At 32.3% G+C, this 18,466-nt stretch overlaps 1 protein-coding gene across 1 annotated transcript in view; it reads right to left on the bottom strand.

Annotated features, from left to right (window-relative positions):
- LOC148941036 (C2 domain-containing protein 5) overlaps window positions 1-18,466 on the bottom strand; it is a 290,635-nt gene that overhangs the window by 146,941 nt on the left and 125,228 nt on the right. The window lies entirely within an intron of this gene.

Raw genomic sequence — 18,466 nt, 5'->3', positions numbered from 1 at the left:
TGAAAAACAGGGTTTTTCTCACTTTGGTGGATGTTTTCTGGATTATTGAGTCTAACGGGGATAGGGTCAATGACACTTCGTTCAAGATCAATTGCTTTGTTGTTGTTGTTTGGCCACGTGCACGCTCGGGGCGAATGTTAAGATCCAGGAATAGGAAACAGGATCACGTGTCAAAAGGGGAATTAATTTGTTGTTTCTAAGGAGATTTATTGATTCACGAAAGGGGAATTAATTTGTTGTTTCTAAAGGGAATTATTGATTCACTAAAGGGGAATTAATTTGTTTTTTCTAAGGGGAATTATTGATTCAAGACAGGGGATTTAATTTGTTGTTTCTAAGAGGGATTATTGATTCACGAAAGGGAATTATAAATGACATCACTTGTTTCCCTAGGAATTATACAGGACTCTAAAGATATAAATTAATATTCTATTTTTAAATACGGCTTCATTGATCTTTAAGTCGGAGAGATAAATTGATATTCTAACGAAACCTTAATAGTGAAGCTAGGAACATTATGAGATGAAGAGATTAACGCTGGAAAGGGTTTCCAAGTAATTTCGAATGTGACAGCGCAGGGATGTCAAAAACAAAGAGAAGACGCAGAAATTACGTTTAGGGGTTATTTGGGCGAAAGTGTTTTAGACATTTTAAGGAATTATTTCAGCGAAACAGTTAGAGACATTTTAAAAGATGATTTTAGAAGATGTTTTAGAAGAGGGTGAAACTCTGTGGTCGTTATAATACACAAGTTCCATTTGAACAGTGTCGTGAGGTCCCTACCCCAACCCCAAAGGGCTCCGATCCCCCTGACCCAACCCCGAAGGAACCCCCCGGCCCCCAAAGGTCCCTCGGGCTCCCAAAGGACTCCGATCCCCCTATCCCATCCCTGAAGGAAGCCCCCGGTCCCCAAAGGTCCCCCGCCCCCCCCGCGCCCCCAAAGCCCCACCGAGGCCTTCCATTCCCCTTGCTTATTGAATTTTTTAAAGTTTTTTCAGACTGAATTTTTTAGACTTAGAAATTATCCAACATTTTTTAGGTTTTTTCTTTAACCCATTGGCATAGAGTTTTAGCATAGGGTTATAGCTTAGTTTTAGTTAGAGTTGAAATTTCCCTCAGTTATAGATGGGAGTTTAGAGTTTTTAGCCTAGAGTCTTATTTTACAGTATTAGTTAGAGTTATAGTTTAGTTAAGTTATAGCTAAGAGTTTTAGCTTAGAGTCTTAGCTTATAGTGTTTTATATATTTGAAGTTCAGTTTATTATCATTTAAAAGTTTAGAGTTTTGGTTTGTAGTCTTAGCTTAGGGTTTTAGTCATAGTTGAATTTTAGTTTATTTATAGTTAAGAGTTTATAGTTATACCTTAGAGTAATAGCTTAGAGTTTTTGTTAGAGTTCTAGTTTAGTTTAGTAATAGTTAAGAGTTTAGTTTTTAGCTTAGAGTCTTATCTTAGATTTTTAGTTGGAGTTGAAGTTTAGTTTAGTTATAGTTAAGAGTTTAGAGTTTTTAGCTTAGAGTCTTAAATTAGAGTTTTTGTTAGAGTTCTAGTTTAGTTTAGATATAGTTAAGAGTTTAGAGTTTTAGCTTAAATTCTTAGCTTAGAGTTTTTGTTATAGTTCTAGTTTAGTTTAGTTATAGTTAAGAGTTTGAAGTTTTACCTTAGAGACTTAGCTTAGAGTTGAAGTTTAGTTTAGTTTTAGTTAAAAGTTTAGTTTTACCTTAGAGTCTTAGCTTAGAGTTTTAGTTAGAGTTGAAGTTTACTTTAGTTTTAGTTAAGATTTTATAGTTTTAGCTTACATTCTTAGCATAGAGTTTTTGTTATAGTTATAGTTTAGTTTAGTAATATTTAAGAGTTTCGTTTTTAGCTTAGAGTCTTAGCTTAGAGTTTTTTGTTGAAGTTCTAGTTTAGTTTTAGTTAAGAGTTTAGAGTTTTAGCTTAGAGTCTTAGCCTAAAGTTTTGGTTAGAGTTCTAGTTTAGTTTATATATAGTTAAGAGTTTAAAGTTTTACCTTCGAGTCTTAGCTTAGAGTTTTTCTTTAGTTTAGTTTTAGTTAAGAGTTTAGAGTTTTTTAGCTTAGAGTCTTAGCTTCGAATTTTTGTTATAGTTATAGTTTATTTTAGTTTAATTTAAGAGTTTAGAATTTTATCTTAGAGTCTTAGCTTAGAGTTTTTTTAGAGTTCTAGTTTATTTTAGTTTTAGTTAAGAGTTTAGAGTTTTTAGCTTAGAGTCTTAGCTTAGAGTTTTTGTTGAAGTTTTAGTTTAGTTTAGTTTTAGTTAAGAGTTTAGAGTTTTTTAGCTTAGAGTATTAGCTTATAGTTTTTGCTTCAGATGTAGTTTAGTTGAATTATATGTAAGAGTTTGAAGTTTTACCTTATAGACTTAGCTTAGATTTTTAGCTTTGCTTGTATTTAGTTAGAAATTTAAGAATTTTGTATCTTCTAGTAATATCCTTGAGTTTTTGCTAAAGTTATAGTTTAGTTCAGTTTTGTTAATAGATTAGAGTTTATATCTTAGATTCTTAGCTTAGAGTTTTATTTATAGGTCTAGTTTACTTTAGTTACAATTAAAAGTTTAGAGTTTTGGCTTAGAGTCATAACTTAGAATTTTACTTAAAGTTGTAGTTTGGTTAAGTTTTAGTTAAGAGTTTCGAGTTTTAGCTTAGAGTCTTAGCTTAGATTTTTTGCTAGAGTTTTAGTTTAGTATAATTTTAGTTAAGAGTTTACAGTCTTACCATAGAGTCTTGGTTTAGAGTTTTAGTTGGAGTTGCTGTTAGATTTATAGTTTGGTTTAGTTAATAGTTTTGTGTTTTATCTTAGAGTCTTACCATCTAGTTTTAGTTAGTGTTCTAGTTTAGTTTAGTTTTAGTTAAGAGTTTAGAATTTTAGCTTAGAGTCTTAGCTTAGAGTTTTTGTTAGAGTTCTAGTTTATTTTAGTTTCGGCTAAGAGTTTAGAGTTTTTAGCTTAGAGTCTTAGCTTAGAGTTTTTGTTGAAGTTCTAGTTTAGGTTAGTTTTAGTTAAGAGTTTAGAGTTTTAGCTTAGAGTCTTAGCTTAAAGTTTGTAGTTTAGTAATAGTTAAGAGTTTTGATTTTTAGCTTAGAGTCTTAGCTTAGAGTTTTTGTTAGAGTTCTAGTTTATTTTAAATATAGTTAAGAGTTTGTAGTTTTAACTTATAGACTTAGCTTAGAGTTTTAATTTAGTTTACTTTTAGTTTAGAGTTTAGAGTTTTTTAGCTTTGAGTCTTAGCTTAGAGTTTTAGTTAGAGTTCTAGTTTAGTTTAGTTTTACTTAAGAGTTTAGAGTTTTAGCTTAGAGTCTTACCTTAGAGTTTTTGTTAGAGTTCTAGTTTAGTTTTAGTTAAGAGTTTAGATTTTAGCTTAGAGTCTTAGCTTAGAGTTTTTGTTGAAGTTCTAGTTTAGTTTAGTTTTAGTTAAGAGTTTAGAGTTTTGGCTTAGAGTCCTAGCTCAGAGCTTTAGTTAGAGTTGTAGTTTAGTTTAGATATATTTAAGAGTTTTGAATTTTACCTTAGAGTATTAGCTTAGAGTTTTTGTTAGAGTTCTAGTTTAATTTAGATATAGTTAAGAGTTTAGAGCTTTAGCTTAGAGTCTTAGCTTAGAGTTTTAGTTTAGTTTAGTTTTAGTTAAGAGTTTAGAGTTTTTTAGCTTAGACTCTTAGCTTTGAGTTTTTGTTAGAGTTCTAGTTTAGTTTAGTTTTCATTAAGAGTTTAGAGTTTTTAGCTTAGAGTCTTAGCTTAGAGTTTTAGTTAAAGTTCTACTTTAGTTTAGTTTTAGTTAAGAGTTTAGAGTTTTACCATAGAGTCTTAGCTTATATTTGAAGTTTTAGTTTAGTTACAGTTAAGAATTTAGAGTTTTAGCTTATAGTCATAGCTTAGAGTTTTACTTAAAGTTGTAGTTTAGTTAATTTTTAGTTAAGAGTTTCGAGTTGTAGATTAGAGTCTTACCTTAGAGTTTTTGTTAGAGTTCTAGTTTAGTTCAGTTTTAGTTAAGAGTTTAGAGTTTTACCTTATAGTCTTAGCTTAGAGTTTTAGTTAAAGTTCTAGTTTAGTTTAGTTATAGTTAAGAATTTAGAGTTTTAGCTTAGAGTCATAGCTTAGAGTTTTAGTTAAAGTTATAGTTTAGTAAAGTTATAGTTAAGAGTTTAGAGTTTTACCTTAAAGTCATAGCTTAGAGTTTGTGTTAGAGTTCTAGTTTATTTTATTTATAGTTAAGAGTCTCGAGTTTTTAGCTTAGAGTCTTAGCTTTGAGTTTCTGTTATAGTTTTACTTCAGTTTAATTCTAGTTAAGAGTTTAGAGTTTTATCTTAGAGTCTTAGCCTATAGTTTGTGTTAGAGTTCTAATTTAGTTTAGTAATAGTTAAGAGTTTAGAGTTTTAGCTTAGAGTCTTAGCTTAGAGTTTTTGTTAGAGTTCTAGTTTGGTTTAGTTATAGATAAGAGTTTGGTGTTTTACCTTAGAGACTTAGCTTAGAGTTTTAGTTTAGTTTAGTTTTAGTTAAGAGTTTAGAATTTTAGCTTATAGTCTTATCTTAGAGTTTTTATTAGAGTTCTAGTTTGGTTTAGTTTTAGTTAAGAGTTTAGAGTTTTTAGCTTAGAGTCTTAGTTTTGAGTTTTTTTGTTGAAGTTATAGTTCAGTTTAGATTTTTAGCTTGGACTTAGAGTTTTAATTAGAGTTCTAGTTTAGTTTAGTTTTAGTAAAGAGTTTAGAGTTTTAGCTTAGAGTCTTAGCTTAGAGTTTTTGTTAGAGTTCTAGTTTAGTTTAGTTCTAGTTAAGAGTTTAGAGTTTTAGCTTAGAGTCTTAGCTTAAAGTTTTGTTAGATTTCTAGTTCAGTTTAGTTATAGTTAAGAGTTTGGAGTTTTACCTTAGAGTTTTAGTTTAGTTTAGTTTTACTTAAGATTTTATATTTTCAACTTAGAGTCTCAGCTTATAGTTTTTGTTAGAGTTATAGTTTAGTTTGGTTTTAGTTAATAGTTTAGTGTTTTTAGCTTAGAGTCTTAGTTTAGAGTTTTTGTTGAAGTTCTAGTTTAGTTTTAGTTTAGAGTTTTAGCTTAGACTTAGAGTTTTAATTAGAGTTCTAGTTTAGTTTAGTTTTAGTTAAGAGATTAGAGTTTTTTGGTTAGAGTCTTAGCTTAGTTTTATTTAGAGTTCTAGTTTAGTTTAGTTTTAGTTAAAAGTTTATAGTTTTACCATAGAGTCTTAGCTTGGAGTTTAAGTTAGAGTTAAAGTTTAGTTTAGTTACAATTAAGAATTTAGAGTTTTAGCTTAGAGTCATAGCTTAGAGTTTTACTTAAAGTTATAGTTTGGTTAAGTTTTAGTTAAGAGTTTCGAGTTTTAGCTGAGTCTTAGCTTAGAGTTTTTGTTAGAGTTCTAGTTTAGTTTAGTAATAGTTAAGAGTTTAGAGTTTCACCTTAGAGTCTTAGCTTAGAGTTTTTGTTAGACTTCTAGTTTAGTTTAATTTTAGTTAAGAGTTTGATGTTTTACCTTTGAGTTTCAGTTAGAGTTCTAGTTTAGTTTACTTATAGTTAAGAGTTTGGTGTTTTACCTTAGAGTCTTATCTTAGAGTTTTGGTTAGAGTTCTAGTTTAGTTTAGTTTTAGTTAGGAGTTTAGAATTTTAGCTTAGAGTCTTAGCTTAGAGTTTTTGTTAGAGTTCTAGTTTATTTTAGTTTTAGTTAAGAGTTTAGAGTTTTTAGCTTAGAGTCTTAGCTTAGAGTTTTTGTTGAAGTTCTAGTTTAGTTTAGTTTTTGTTTTAGGTTTTAGAATTTTACATTTGACTCTTATCGGAGAGTTTTTCTTAGAGATTATGTTTATTGTATCTATATATCATAGTTTATAGTTTTAGAATAGATAAGATTCCTATTTATTTTTTTAGATTTATAGTTTATTTTAGATATAGTTAAGAGTTTGGAGTTTTACCTTCGAGACTTAGCTTAGAGTTTTAGTTTAGTTTAGTTTTATTTAAGAGTTTAGAGTTTTTAGCTTAGAGCCTTAGCTTAGAGTTTTTGTTAGAGTTCTAGTTTAGTTTTAGTTAAGAGTTTGTTGTTTTACCTTAGAGTCATAGCTTAGAGTTTTAGTTAGAGTTCTAGTTTAGTTTAGTTTTAGTTAAGAGTTTAGAATTTTAGCTTAGAGTCTTAGCTTAGAGTTTTTGTTAGAGTTCTAGTTTAGTTTAGTTTTAGTTAAGAGTTTAGATTTTTTAGCTTAGAGTCTTAGTTTAGAGTTTTTGTTGAAGCTCTAGTTTAGTTTAGTTTTAGTTAAGAGTTTATAGTTTAGCTTAGAGTCTTAGCTTAGAGTTTTTGTTAGATTTCTAGTTTAGTTTAGTTTTAGCTAAGAGGTTAGAGTTTTAGCTTAGAGTCTTAGCTTAGATTTATAGTCAGAGTTGAAGTTTAGTTTAGTTATAGTTAAGAATTTAGAGTTTTTAACTTAGAGTCGTAGTTTAGAGTTTTTGTTAGAGTTCTAGTTTAGTTTAGTTAAGAGTTTAGAGTTTTATCATAGAGTCATAGCTTAGAGTTTTTGTTGAAGTTGAATTTTAGTTTAGTCATAGTTTAGAGTTTAGAGTTTTTAGCTTAGAGTCTTAGCTTAGAGTTTTACTTAGATTTCTAGTTTAGTTTTGTTTTAGTTAAGAGTTTAGAGTTTTACCTTATATTCTTAGATTAGAGTTGTTGTAGTTATATTATATTTTATTTAATATTTTATAGTTATACATTATATTCTAATATTATATTTTTACTTAGAGTTGAAGTTTAGTTTAGTTATAGTTAAGGGTTTAAAGTTTTAGCTTGGAGTCTTAGTTTAGAGTTTTTGTTGAAGCTCTAGTTTAGTTTAGTTTTAGTTAAGAGTTTATGTACCATGAGTAAGATGTGATGTATTTGAAATACCAAAATAAAGTTCCTTTCTAAAGATAATTCCAATTTCTTATAATTAAGCTAAATCTAGTCGCAAAAATGAAAAGTCCTTAATCAGCAAAAAGAGAAATTGCATTTCTAGCTTCAGTCAGACAACGGCGCTAGTCGTTCGAATTTCGCTAAGAAAATTGTAGCAAAAAAAATCCAATGCATAACATTTATAAGGAAGTTTAAAAGGCAAAAAACCGTGTGAAATCCTGAATCATCTGAAATATCTTTAAGATATTATTGGACGAGGATTCCCGTCCTTGGGGCACGTGAGCCAATGGCAGCCAGCCCCTAGAGCGCAGGACGAAAGAACTGCGTTTGGGAGTGGGGTAAATGCGTTTGTTAATTTTAATCTCAATTGAGACCTGAAACGGTTAGTACCGCAAATAATCTCGGTCACCATTATTGTCATTGAAGTGACCCGTTGCTGTACAACTAAGCATGTAAGTTCAATAAATCTATTGTCTTTTTACATGTGTTTGTTTCTCTTATATGTCTGAGTCTAGTCCGATAATAGGTAATTAGTTCGCCAGTCTCCAAGGTAAATGCTCCCAAAGGAATCTGATCTCCAGATAGTCCGAGAAGAAGAGGCCACGCTTTTTCATTCCTACAAGCATCAAAAGTTGTCATCGCAACAGCTTAGAAAGAGTTTCTAACCCCTGCCAGCCTAAAATAATTCGTATCTCTTGAAGTCAGATCTAAGTGTGCCGTTAAAACAAAGATCTGAGACGTCAAAACATATAGTTCAATAATCCTTAATTACTAGTAAAATCTTTACATAACACATGGTGCGTGTCAGAAATTGGAGGAAAACTGCGAACTAGTTAGGATATTTAAACTTTGTAATTCAAATTTAATTTTTGGAAAGATACAGACATATAAGAAAATTGATTAGGCCTATAACCACTAGGCTACGACAGGGAACCCCTTATATCTCATAGGAGATAATAGCCTACCCCAAAATAGGTTAAGTAAAATTTTAAGTTGATATAAACGCAAAAAAACAAAACATGGACGATCTAAATGAATTACTAATAGTGCAAAAGTTAGTCGCAAAAAATATAGAGATTGCAAAATCTATCCCGGAATACACTGGTCAATCAAATATTGACGAATTTAATATACAATTGACCCAGTTTGTACAATTAACAAAAACAGACGTTGGAGCGTTAAAAGACATGCTCCTACTACGATTAAGAGGCCAGGCCTTAACCTTTCTAAAACAGGTCGAGCATACCATAGGAAATAACGCCAACTTGCCAATAAATACAGTTGATGACTTGTTAAAAGCATTCAAAGAGAGATTTATAGAAACCAGTTCAATAAATAAATTAAAACATGGAGTAGTGAACTTTGATTTTTCACAAAATATAAGGGAATATCTGGATAATATACGCATTTCTGTAGAAGCAAAATACGGAAGTGGTTCTGGACAACTGTATGAAAAAGTCATACTAAATTCCTTTTTGCAAGGGCTACCCCCAAAACTATATAGAGTAGTAATATCCAAGAATATTTAGACGTTGAATCTTGCAGTCTAAGAGGTAGAGCGACTAATCGAAGTTGATAAAATGGTTGCTAATCATAGTAATGCAAAAATAAATAACCTAGGCGACTCAAACGCGAACCTAATCCTCAAGGGCGATCAAGCATCCCCCAATTTCTTTTCAAGGGATAACTCCCCAGTAGCACAAAGAAACAAAACGCCAGAACCCGCTAGGCAGAAAACAGTACGTTTTCAGTCCATTAACCCTACAATAATAAGGTGCTATAACTGCAATCGTGTTGGCCACATAGCAAGAGAGTGCCACTACGTCACCAATCCCATACCAAGAAATGCTGTCGGTAATACGCAAAATTACGGTAACCATTTGTTCAGAAGAACAAATTTTAGCACCGGTCGTTCAATAGGCTATAGCCAGGGGGGATTGCGCCAATCAGTACCTTATAATGCATACCAACCAGATTTGTATAGCCCTTTCCCCAACAGGCAAATTAATTACCGGTTTGAAAACCCAAATACTCGCCAAGGCGAGTCATGAAAAATCATGAAAATTTGCCGATGAGAAATGAAAATTTTACAAGCCAACAGCACTGGCAAACAGCGCCAGCAAACGGCACTGACACGAGACATCCACGTTACCATAATAATACATGGCGAAGACAGGCAGACGTAAATCACTTAAATATGCCTAAGGAACCTAATACGTCAGAATATCTATTACAGGCACCGAAAAATGAAATAAATTCTCAGGGAAACGCTTCAGGCCCCTCAGAAACATAGGTTGGACCCGGAGGGTGCCAGGGATATTTAATAGGTCCAAAACAATACTAGTGCCTTCTTGTAGTGATATTATTAACAAGTTACCTATATTTAATGGTTTTTGTGTAGAAAACGTTTACTTTACGGACTTGGTTGACAATGGTGCTACTATCAATATCATAAACTCTTGCGTATTTAACACACTAACTCTGCACATTAGGCAAAAAAAGAACACTAATATTCCCAATTTAACAAGTATTACAGGTCATAAATTAAACTCGAAAAGGTCAATTTGTCTAAACGTAAAAAGAGACAACAGAACCTTAATGACAAATTTTATTATATGTGACAATCTCCCATATGAAGCTATTATAAGGGCAAATTTCCTAAGGTCAAATAGAATATTATTAGACGTAGCCCATGACAAGCTTGTATACCCAGTTAAGGTGGGGGAAAAAATTTTTAACTTAAGAAATCGTAACAGAGGTTACGAAGATAACATAACAGTAAACAAAATTTCTAGTTGTATAATGTCGAAGTATTTTGAACCCCATGTCTCACAAAGACAGAGCATAATTGGAAATTTGTTCAATTATCCTGAGAGAGATCGCAGAAATCAAGTAAATTTAAATAATAACAGTATAGAATCTGCAAAAATAAAAAAAGGAGATATGCGACAATAAAGGTCAAACGAAATTAAAAAAATAGTGGAATGGTGGAAAAATATAGAAAAACCCAACGTGACTCCACAAGATGCCGCAATGGCGCAGCATCGCACCAATATGAATCTAATAAACAATGAAAACAAAGAAAAATATTACGGATTTGCGATAAAGAAAACAAAAGTCCCTCCCAAACCGATGCAAAAAATTCAGATATCACAACTGATCCATCAAATAACTAGAAAATCAGAAATATGGTTTGCGACACCGTCTGAAATACCTGAAAATCTGTTATGTGAGGACCAGATTATATCCTATGACAAAGTGGAAGGTTTTATTTGGGTAACCAATAACCATGAAAACGATACAATTACAATTAAAAAGGTGACTTGTTTAGTACAAATCGAGGTTTTAACGGAAAATTATTTAAATACACGGGGAAATTAAAGACGAAACATAGTTAAAGTTATTAAAACTTCAAATAACGAATATCCTTTGACTAAATCGCAATTTTTAAAGTAATTTAAAATGGATCATATTACGGATATGGAACTTAAGAAAAAATTATGCGAATTATTATGGAATTTTAAGGATTTATTTTCTGCATCTTAAGATTCTATCGGGATTATTCAATTTTATCAGAATTAATTTTTAACGACTGGTAATCCCGTAGCAAAACAGCCATATCGTGTAGCATATAAGCACAAAGAGTGGTTAAAAAATAAAATCCAAGAATTAGAAAGAAACGAAATCATACGCCTAAGTATAAGTCCGTATAGCGCACCAGTATTCCTAGTACCAAAAAAGAATGGAGATCTTAGACTCGTAATAGACTATTGGGCTCTCAACAAACAAGTAGTTAGCGATAAATTTCTTCTACCAAGAATAGATAAAACTCTTGACTCAATTTCAAGCAAAAACAAAATTTTTACCTCTTTAGACCTTACCCAAGGCTATCACCAATTGAATATAGACAAAAAGGATATCCATAAAACTGTATTTTCAGAATCCGAATATGGATATTACGACTACCTAAGAGTACCATTTGGGCTTAAAACAAGTTCAAGCGCGTTATGTAGACCCCTATTGCACCTGTTGAGAGGATTAAGGAATATAATTCATTTTGTTGATTATATTATATGCGAGGGGGAAAACACTGAGCAACACTTGGCAGCTTTAGCTGAGGTGTTCGAGAAGTTCAGGCAAGGCAATTTAAAATGCCGGCCTGAGAAAGTAAATTTATTTCAATCCAAAATTAAATTTTTAGGAGTAGTAGTAACCCAGGTAAAGATATCCTCAGACCCTGATAAAATAAAATGTGTTGAAAACCTCAAGCCCCCCAGAACTATGAAAGAATTAAGGGGAATTTTAGGCCTTACTGGCTACTTTAGAAAATTCGTACGCAATTATGCCCAAATTACGAAACCCCTCTCAGAATTAACGACAATACACTCCCATGAGGTTACCTGGACTCATGAAGCTAGAACTTCACAAGACAAACTCACGAAGTTACTCTTGTCTAATACAATTTTATAGAGAACTGATTTCAAAAACGGACAATTCTTCACTACCACCGATAATCTATCGCAGGGCCTTTGTGCTATTTTTTCGCACGCCATCCTTGTCGCAAATTCTAACCCTCGAAAGGGACCACCTCAACAAATAGAAAAAGTTATGTGCTATTCAAGTAAAACTTTATCAAAGGGCGAAAGCAGTTATTCCGCCACAAACTTAGAATTATTATCTATTATCTACCACTTGGACAAATTTAGGCATTATTTAATTGGTAGAAAATTTATATTACGATCAGACCATAAAAGCTCGCAGTACCTGTGCACATTTAAAAACCCCACGGGCATTCTAGCTAGATGGATTATGAAACTCCAAGACCTAGATTATGAATTAGAACATTTAAAAGGAATACAATACGTGGCTTGCGACTTTTTGAGTAGATATCCAGAAATAGTCCGCCGGACACTGAAGAAAATGAAGTTAATGCTATTAATGCTAAAAGTAAACATGGATGAAAGAACAACAAAGTCGCAGGAAAAGAAAATAAGATTAAATATTATTCCTTATCTTTGGAAAATATAAAAAGAAAGAAAAAAAAATACGAAATATGCATAGCACTAATTGATTATTTTGTGAATGATGATGAGTTACCGGATAAATTCAAAACTATTAGACAAGAGATGGATAATTTTTGCTAAGACCTTGATGAAGAAATACTGTGTAGGATTGTGACTGCTGAGACAAATAGAAACCAAACCTCGATAATACCTGTATTACCACAAAACTTGATAGGGCCTGGATTTGAATATTTTCATTCAGACACAGGTGGACATTTAGGAGTTATGAAAACGTTCCATAAGTTAAAACAATACTTTTATGTACACTCGGCACTGACAAAACTTAAAGAATTTTTAAGTACATGCGAAGCATGTAATTTGAGAAAAATCCCCCCAGCTTATCCAAATCACCCAATGGGACGGGTACCAGTCGTAAAGTACCCCTTCAATATTATCTCCTTTGACCTGTATGAGACAAGTGGAGGCTTACCTGTTTCCAGCAGAGGCCATACGTGTATTCTTTTGGTTGTAGATCATTTGTCCGGATTTACTTTTGAAAAAGCATTAAAAAATCAAGGTGCTTATGCCACAAGTAAGGCACTAGCAAAATTATTTTTACAATTTGGCTTTCTTAATAAAATTTTGAGCGACAATGGGAGCAATTTTGTTGCAAAAATAACAAAAGATTTAATGATTTTTATTAATATAGAGAAAATGGTGACCGCGCCGTACCGTCCGCACTCTAATGGAAAAATATAAAACAGAAATAATATATTTTCGAACGTTATAATTATTTATACTAAAGAAAATAGGAGCGACTGGGATCAATTCTTACTTTATTTAACCAACGTAATAAACACTGCTTATTCCGAAACAACCAACGACAATCAATTTTTTTTATTTTTTGGTCGATATTTTAGAATCCCTTATGTTGATATTTTTGAATATCTTCAATTTTAACAATAATAATAAGATTATAAACGATAATTAAAATACGTGACAATTAAAAAATTTAAAATATTGTTGAAAGAACTTTTAAATTTCATTACAGACCCAGAAAAAGAACAAAACAACACAGATATTTGGTATATAGATTTCACAATAGGAAACTTTGTGAACCTAAGGAACGAGGCGAAAACGGAAGGAAAAAAACTTTCAAACAAATATTCTGGTCCGTACAGAATAGTCAAAAAGTAAGATACTGAATATACCTTTAAAATGGAGAACCCCGATAGTGGAAAAACTTACAAGGCGCATGTAAGCCGAATAAAAACAGCCAAATTTCCAGAGAGATGGATTTCACATCCCTCTTCTACTGATTCGTCAGATTCGGAAAATGAGACCCCTAGGTCAAGACTGGCAGAGCTAAAAACATTTAGTTTTAAACAAAGTTATTTTGAAATGCAAAGTGATTAAGAAAACTTTGAAGATTTCTTGGCTATGGAAAGTCTAGTTGTTCCAGAGAAAAAATTCCAAACACCAGTAAGAAAAAGAACACCAAAAAGCCCAAAAAGTAATTCATCGGCAAACACAGGAGATTTAGATTATACAATATCCTCAAAAACCCAATTTTTCCCAGATAGACTCTAGACCCCAGGTCCCCCCACAAGATGTCCAGATGATATGGTGTCCCCCACAACACCAATAGAAAGGCCCCTGTCATTACAGGAAGAATTAAACAGAGCTGTAGAAACCCCAGGTATTACTGTAAAGAAAACTTCTCTAAAAGTCTTAATTAAAACAAACCTGCGAGAAGCTATGGATTTAATTAATTTCCCCATTAAAAATAGTCAAAGTACATAGCCCGAGAATAAAACTCCCAATGATGACCAGCAAGGTCAGCATCATGATATAACTGTGTCCAAAGTCAAACCTAAAAAGTCGACTTCATGGAGGGAGACCTTTGTGCAAAGAATGCCCCATCCCCCTGAAGACATGGTCTTCAAACAATTAAGGAACACCGCAAAAACGCTTGATTCCTTACAAAGCTCTCAAGAATTTTTCAAAACCCCCGAGTTGAAAACTCAAGGCGAGGACTGAGGGAATAAAACTTCTACATACAGGGGAGTATAAATTTACGAAGGACTGGGAGGTGATACAACAAAAAGTACCACCTCTAAAAGTTCCAATTCGGACTCGTCAGCAGCCAGTTCTGAAGGATCTAAAGTCGAATCAGACCAAATAGAAGATAAATAAACATGTAAATCAAGGACAACCTCAGTAGTCGCGCATGGTAAAAAAACTGAATTAAAAGGGAAAGAGTTTTTGAAAAAAAAAAAAAAAATTCTTGACACTATCTCAATAGACACCCCGAAAAAGAGCAACCCACAAGAACCCGCGTAGAAAATCAAGACACATTCAGGTAGAACTGTTAAAAAACCTGACAGATGTCAATACCCCTAATTAACGTAAAGACAAATTTCAAATATATGAATTTAACACCATAATAAATTCAAAAGTGTGCAATAAAAGTTAACCAAGTCAATATTAATGAAAAAAAAAAATAAAATAATACGAGTAATGTCAAAACGTTTACGATCACATAAAATAACCAACAGTAGGAAGCTAGTGGTCTACTGAAAACGACAACTCTCGTTGGACCAAGTCTTATGGGACGCCCAGGTAGGACCTCAAGGCCCATGATTGTTTTGTAATTTTTTTGTGTGTAAATGAACGTAGTAAGGGATATTTTTCAGTCCTTAAAGTATAAGAAATTAGTATTTTTATGCCAATCAGGGCCAGTCAAAACAATACTTAAAGGGTGAATAGAAACTTCTGTGAGCTAGTTAAGTTTTCTCTTTTGAATCAGAACGCTTTGAAAGCGAAACAGAGAGTTTACTTTCTTATAGCTCCGAGAAAAAAAAAGCTTTTTAATTTCATTATATTATATCTATGACGTATGCTTCTTCCAGCTGTTTTAAGAATTACTTCCCAAGAGAAACAAAGGCATTAACGTCTTTAGCTCCTTGGCGAAAAAAAAAAATTTTATTTCATTAGTTTATATCTATGACACATACAATAACAGAGAGATCACCGTTCTATAGTTCTGTGACAAAAATGTTCTTTATTTTTATTGTTTTATCTATGAAATATATTGTGCTCATATTTATGTTGCATATTTTCACAAGTCAGTCCCGTTATATCTTACCAACGCTAACTCAGGTCCCCTAGTATTTTATATGAAAAATCGACCCATACCCTAATCAATATTGATATTATCAAAAAAAAAAAAACAAGAAACTACAAGTGCGGAAGCGTCTATTTAGATTAAATATTTTATATTAGTGCTGATTCTAATTATTTTATGCCTACGAATTGCTCATTCAGGCGTTTATTAATCGAGTATTATATGTACTAATAACCAAAAATTGGTAACTATAACCAAAAAACCTATTGGTACGTTTATATGTAGAATATCACTGCGGATGTGAAATTACATCTCAATTATAGTACGGAGAATTCTAAAACCATTTAATCAGTTAAGATATATGGATTGAAACCCTGTGAATGTCCAACGGCGACTAAGTAAAACCCACAAGGAATTCCCGAGTAATGTGAAGGTGTTTCTCGCTTAACGGAATCTAATAAGACTTTAATATAATATTTATTTATTTAGTGCAGAAGGATTTGCTCAAACAATAGTCTTCTAAAAAGATATTGATGTCAGTTCTTCATTATGCTTATATTGTTTGCCAAGCATTAACTGGAATCTACGGAGGCAAGCTTGGAAATCCTGAATCTAATTACCTTATTCGAAAAGCGAATATGAGGCACCAATGTTGACTTGCAATTACGGAAAAATCCTGAGACTAAGAACCTCTGCATTTCAGCCGTTAAACCCGGAGACACATGAAACCGTCTGAGCCAAGAAATAGGGAAGACATCAGAAAACGAGTGGGTATAGAGGTCTCCACTCGTCCTTGTTATGTCTTGTTCCCCCCTTGTAGTATCGTTTGCGTAAAACCGTGCGGTTATGACGCTGCACATGCGTTTCTTATATAGCACGGACTTGCGTGAACAATGCAGGCATGAAAAAAATATTGTAAAAGTAGACCTCAAACTTAATAATGTAGGGTAAATTATGTTTATTTAATATCGATATTTTCGTTATCAAAACAAATTTGAAGAAATTTCTGTTTTAGATTTTCATTGTGAGTACCAATATTAATGTATTTATTTAATTCTGTCTCATAGCTTAGAAATTAATATACCCAATTAATACGTGACTTATTTGTACTATGAGTATTTACTTTAAAGAACGTGTGATTCTGCCTCGCTATTTTTATTACAGGAAATTAAATGGAAACTTTGGTCATTGAGTATTACAATGAGCTGCCCAGTACAGATACGACCCAGTAGCATCTATTTTCATCATATCTCAACCAGCGAAGAGTACTCACCATAAATCCAGGCAACTTTCATCCCAACTTCGTCTACGAAAACAACAGTTACCTCCGATCGTCTTTTCTTCGACCATGAACCAAATTATGTATCAGGTAACACTATATTTGAACCTGAGTATCAAGTGCTTTAACGAACTATATAATCACTTAACTGCCGAAAACCCCATCAATCAGTACAAGACAACAATATTTAACGATATTTGAAGTTAAATAATATTTAAATTTGAAGATATTCGAAGACGAAATTGAAGACAATTTTAAGTTTAATTCTGAGAACTCCATCGATCAGCACATTATAAACGATATTCGAAGTTAAATGATACTTAAAGATATTTGAAGATATTTGAAGCATAAATTAAAGACAATTTGAACCTTAACTCTGAGAACACCATCGAGAAGTACAAGACAAATGATATTTAACGATATTCGAAGTTGAAAGATACTTAAAGACATTTGAAGATATTTGAAACTGAAGTTAAAGACAATTTGAAGTTTAACTCTGAGAACCCCATCGAGAAGTACAAGATAAACGATATTTGAAGTCAAATGATATTTGAAGATGTTTGAAGTTGAATTTAAAGACAATATATTAAAAGAGTCACCATAATATGACGACAACCCGTTTCAAAAGGCACAAATTAAAAATTTTAATCAATAATACATTCTTTATGTGCCTCAAAAATCCTAAAAAAATGATATACTGAGAAGAAAAAAACCAACATCTCGAGTGGGAAGAATCATTTCTCAGTTGACTATTAGAACGATATTTAACGGTTATTTCCCAGTTGACTATTAGGGAAAACTTACCGTGTAAAAACAACTAGACTCAAACTGTTCCATGAAGAAACCATAACTTAAGTGCTTCGAAATTTTTGCCAGGACAAAAGGAGTGAAGGACAGTAACTTACAACAGAAGGGTGTAGTACACTAAGGACACGAAAGGTGATGAATAGATGTGAAGTTACATGTGTTACTTCCCAACAGCTTTGACAATGAAAAAAATTTCAATAGTGAAAGTGTTTTAATGTCATCAGTGAATATGTTGAACCAAATATTGTTTGTTATAAATCATTTATGTATGTACCACAAGTAGAATTAGGTGTAATATTATTATGTTATTCATTTAACGTTGTGTAGATAGTATGTAGTACTTAATATAGAAAGCAAAAAAAAAAAAAAAAATAATTTAAAATTATAATATTCCCAACCTTATTGGAAAAGTAAAATCAATAATTGTTAGATATAGAAAAAAAAAAAAAAAATATTTATAATATTAGATGAAATATAACCAAAACAAATATGATTCCGGTAGTTTAATTTTATATAGGGGCTTAAAATAAAGTAATAAAAAAAATTTAAAAATTTTAAAAATCATGGTGGGCAGTTAATAATGATGGGGCGTCATTATTTCATGGTAAGGGTGATATGTACCATGAGTAAGATGTGATGTATTTGAAATACCAAAATAAAGTTCCTTTCTAAAGATAATTCCGATTTCTTATAATTAAGCTAAATCTAGTCGCAAAAATGAAATGTCCTTAATCAGCAAAATAAGAGATTTTGCATTTCTAGCTTCAGTCAGACAACGGCGCTAGTCGTTCGAATTTCGCTAAGATAATTGTAGCAAAAAAAATGCAATGCATAACATTTCTAAGGAAGTTTAAAAGGCAAAAAACTGTGTGAACTCCTGAATCATCTGAAAAATCTTAAAGATATCATTGGACGAGGATTCCCGTCCTTGGGGCACGTGAGCCAATGGCAGGCAACCCTTACAGCGCAGGACGAAAGAACTGCGTTTGGGAGTGGGGTCAATGCGTTTTTTGATTTTAATCTCAATTGAGACCTGAAACGGTTAGTACCGCAAATAATCTCGGTCACCATTATTGTCATTGAAGTGACCCGTTGCTGTACAACTAAGCATGTAAGTTCAATAAATCTATTGTCTTTTTACATGTGTTTGTTTCTCTTATATGTCTGAGTCTAGTCCGATAATAGGTAATTAGTTCGCCAGTCTCCAAGGTAAATGCTCCCAAAGGAATCTGATCTCCAGATAGCTCAAGAAAGAAGAGGCCACGCTTTTTCATCCCTACAAGCACCAAAAGTTGTCATCGCCACAGCTTAGAAAGAGTTTCTAACCCCTGCCAGCCTATAAGAATTCGTATCTCTTGAA

Source organism: Artemia sp. Qi Xiang Cuo, chromosome 19, assembly GCF_049724085.1.
Source record: "Artemia sp. Qi Xiang Cuo chromosome 19, ASM4972408v1, whole genome shotgun sequence".
Taxonomy (NCBI): Eukaryota; Metazoa; Arthropoda; class Branchiopoda; order Anostraca; family Artemiidae; genus Artemia; species Artemia sp. Qi Xiang Cuo.
The sequence above is the reverse complement of the archived record's forward strand: the minus strand, read 5'-3'. Positions and strand labels throughout refer to the sequence as shown.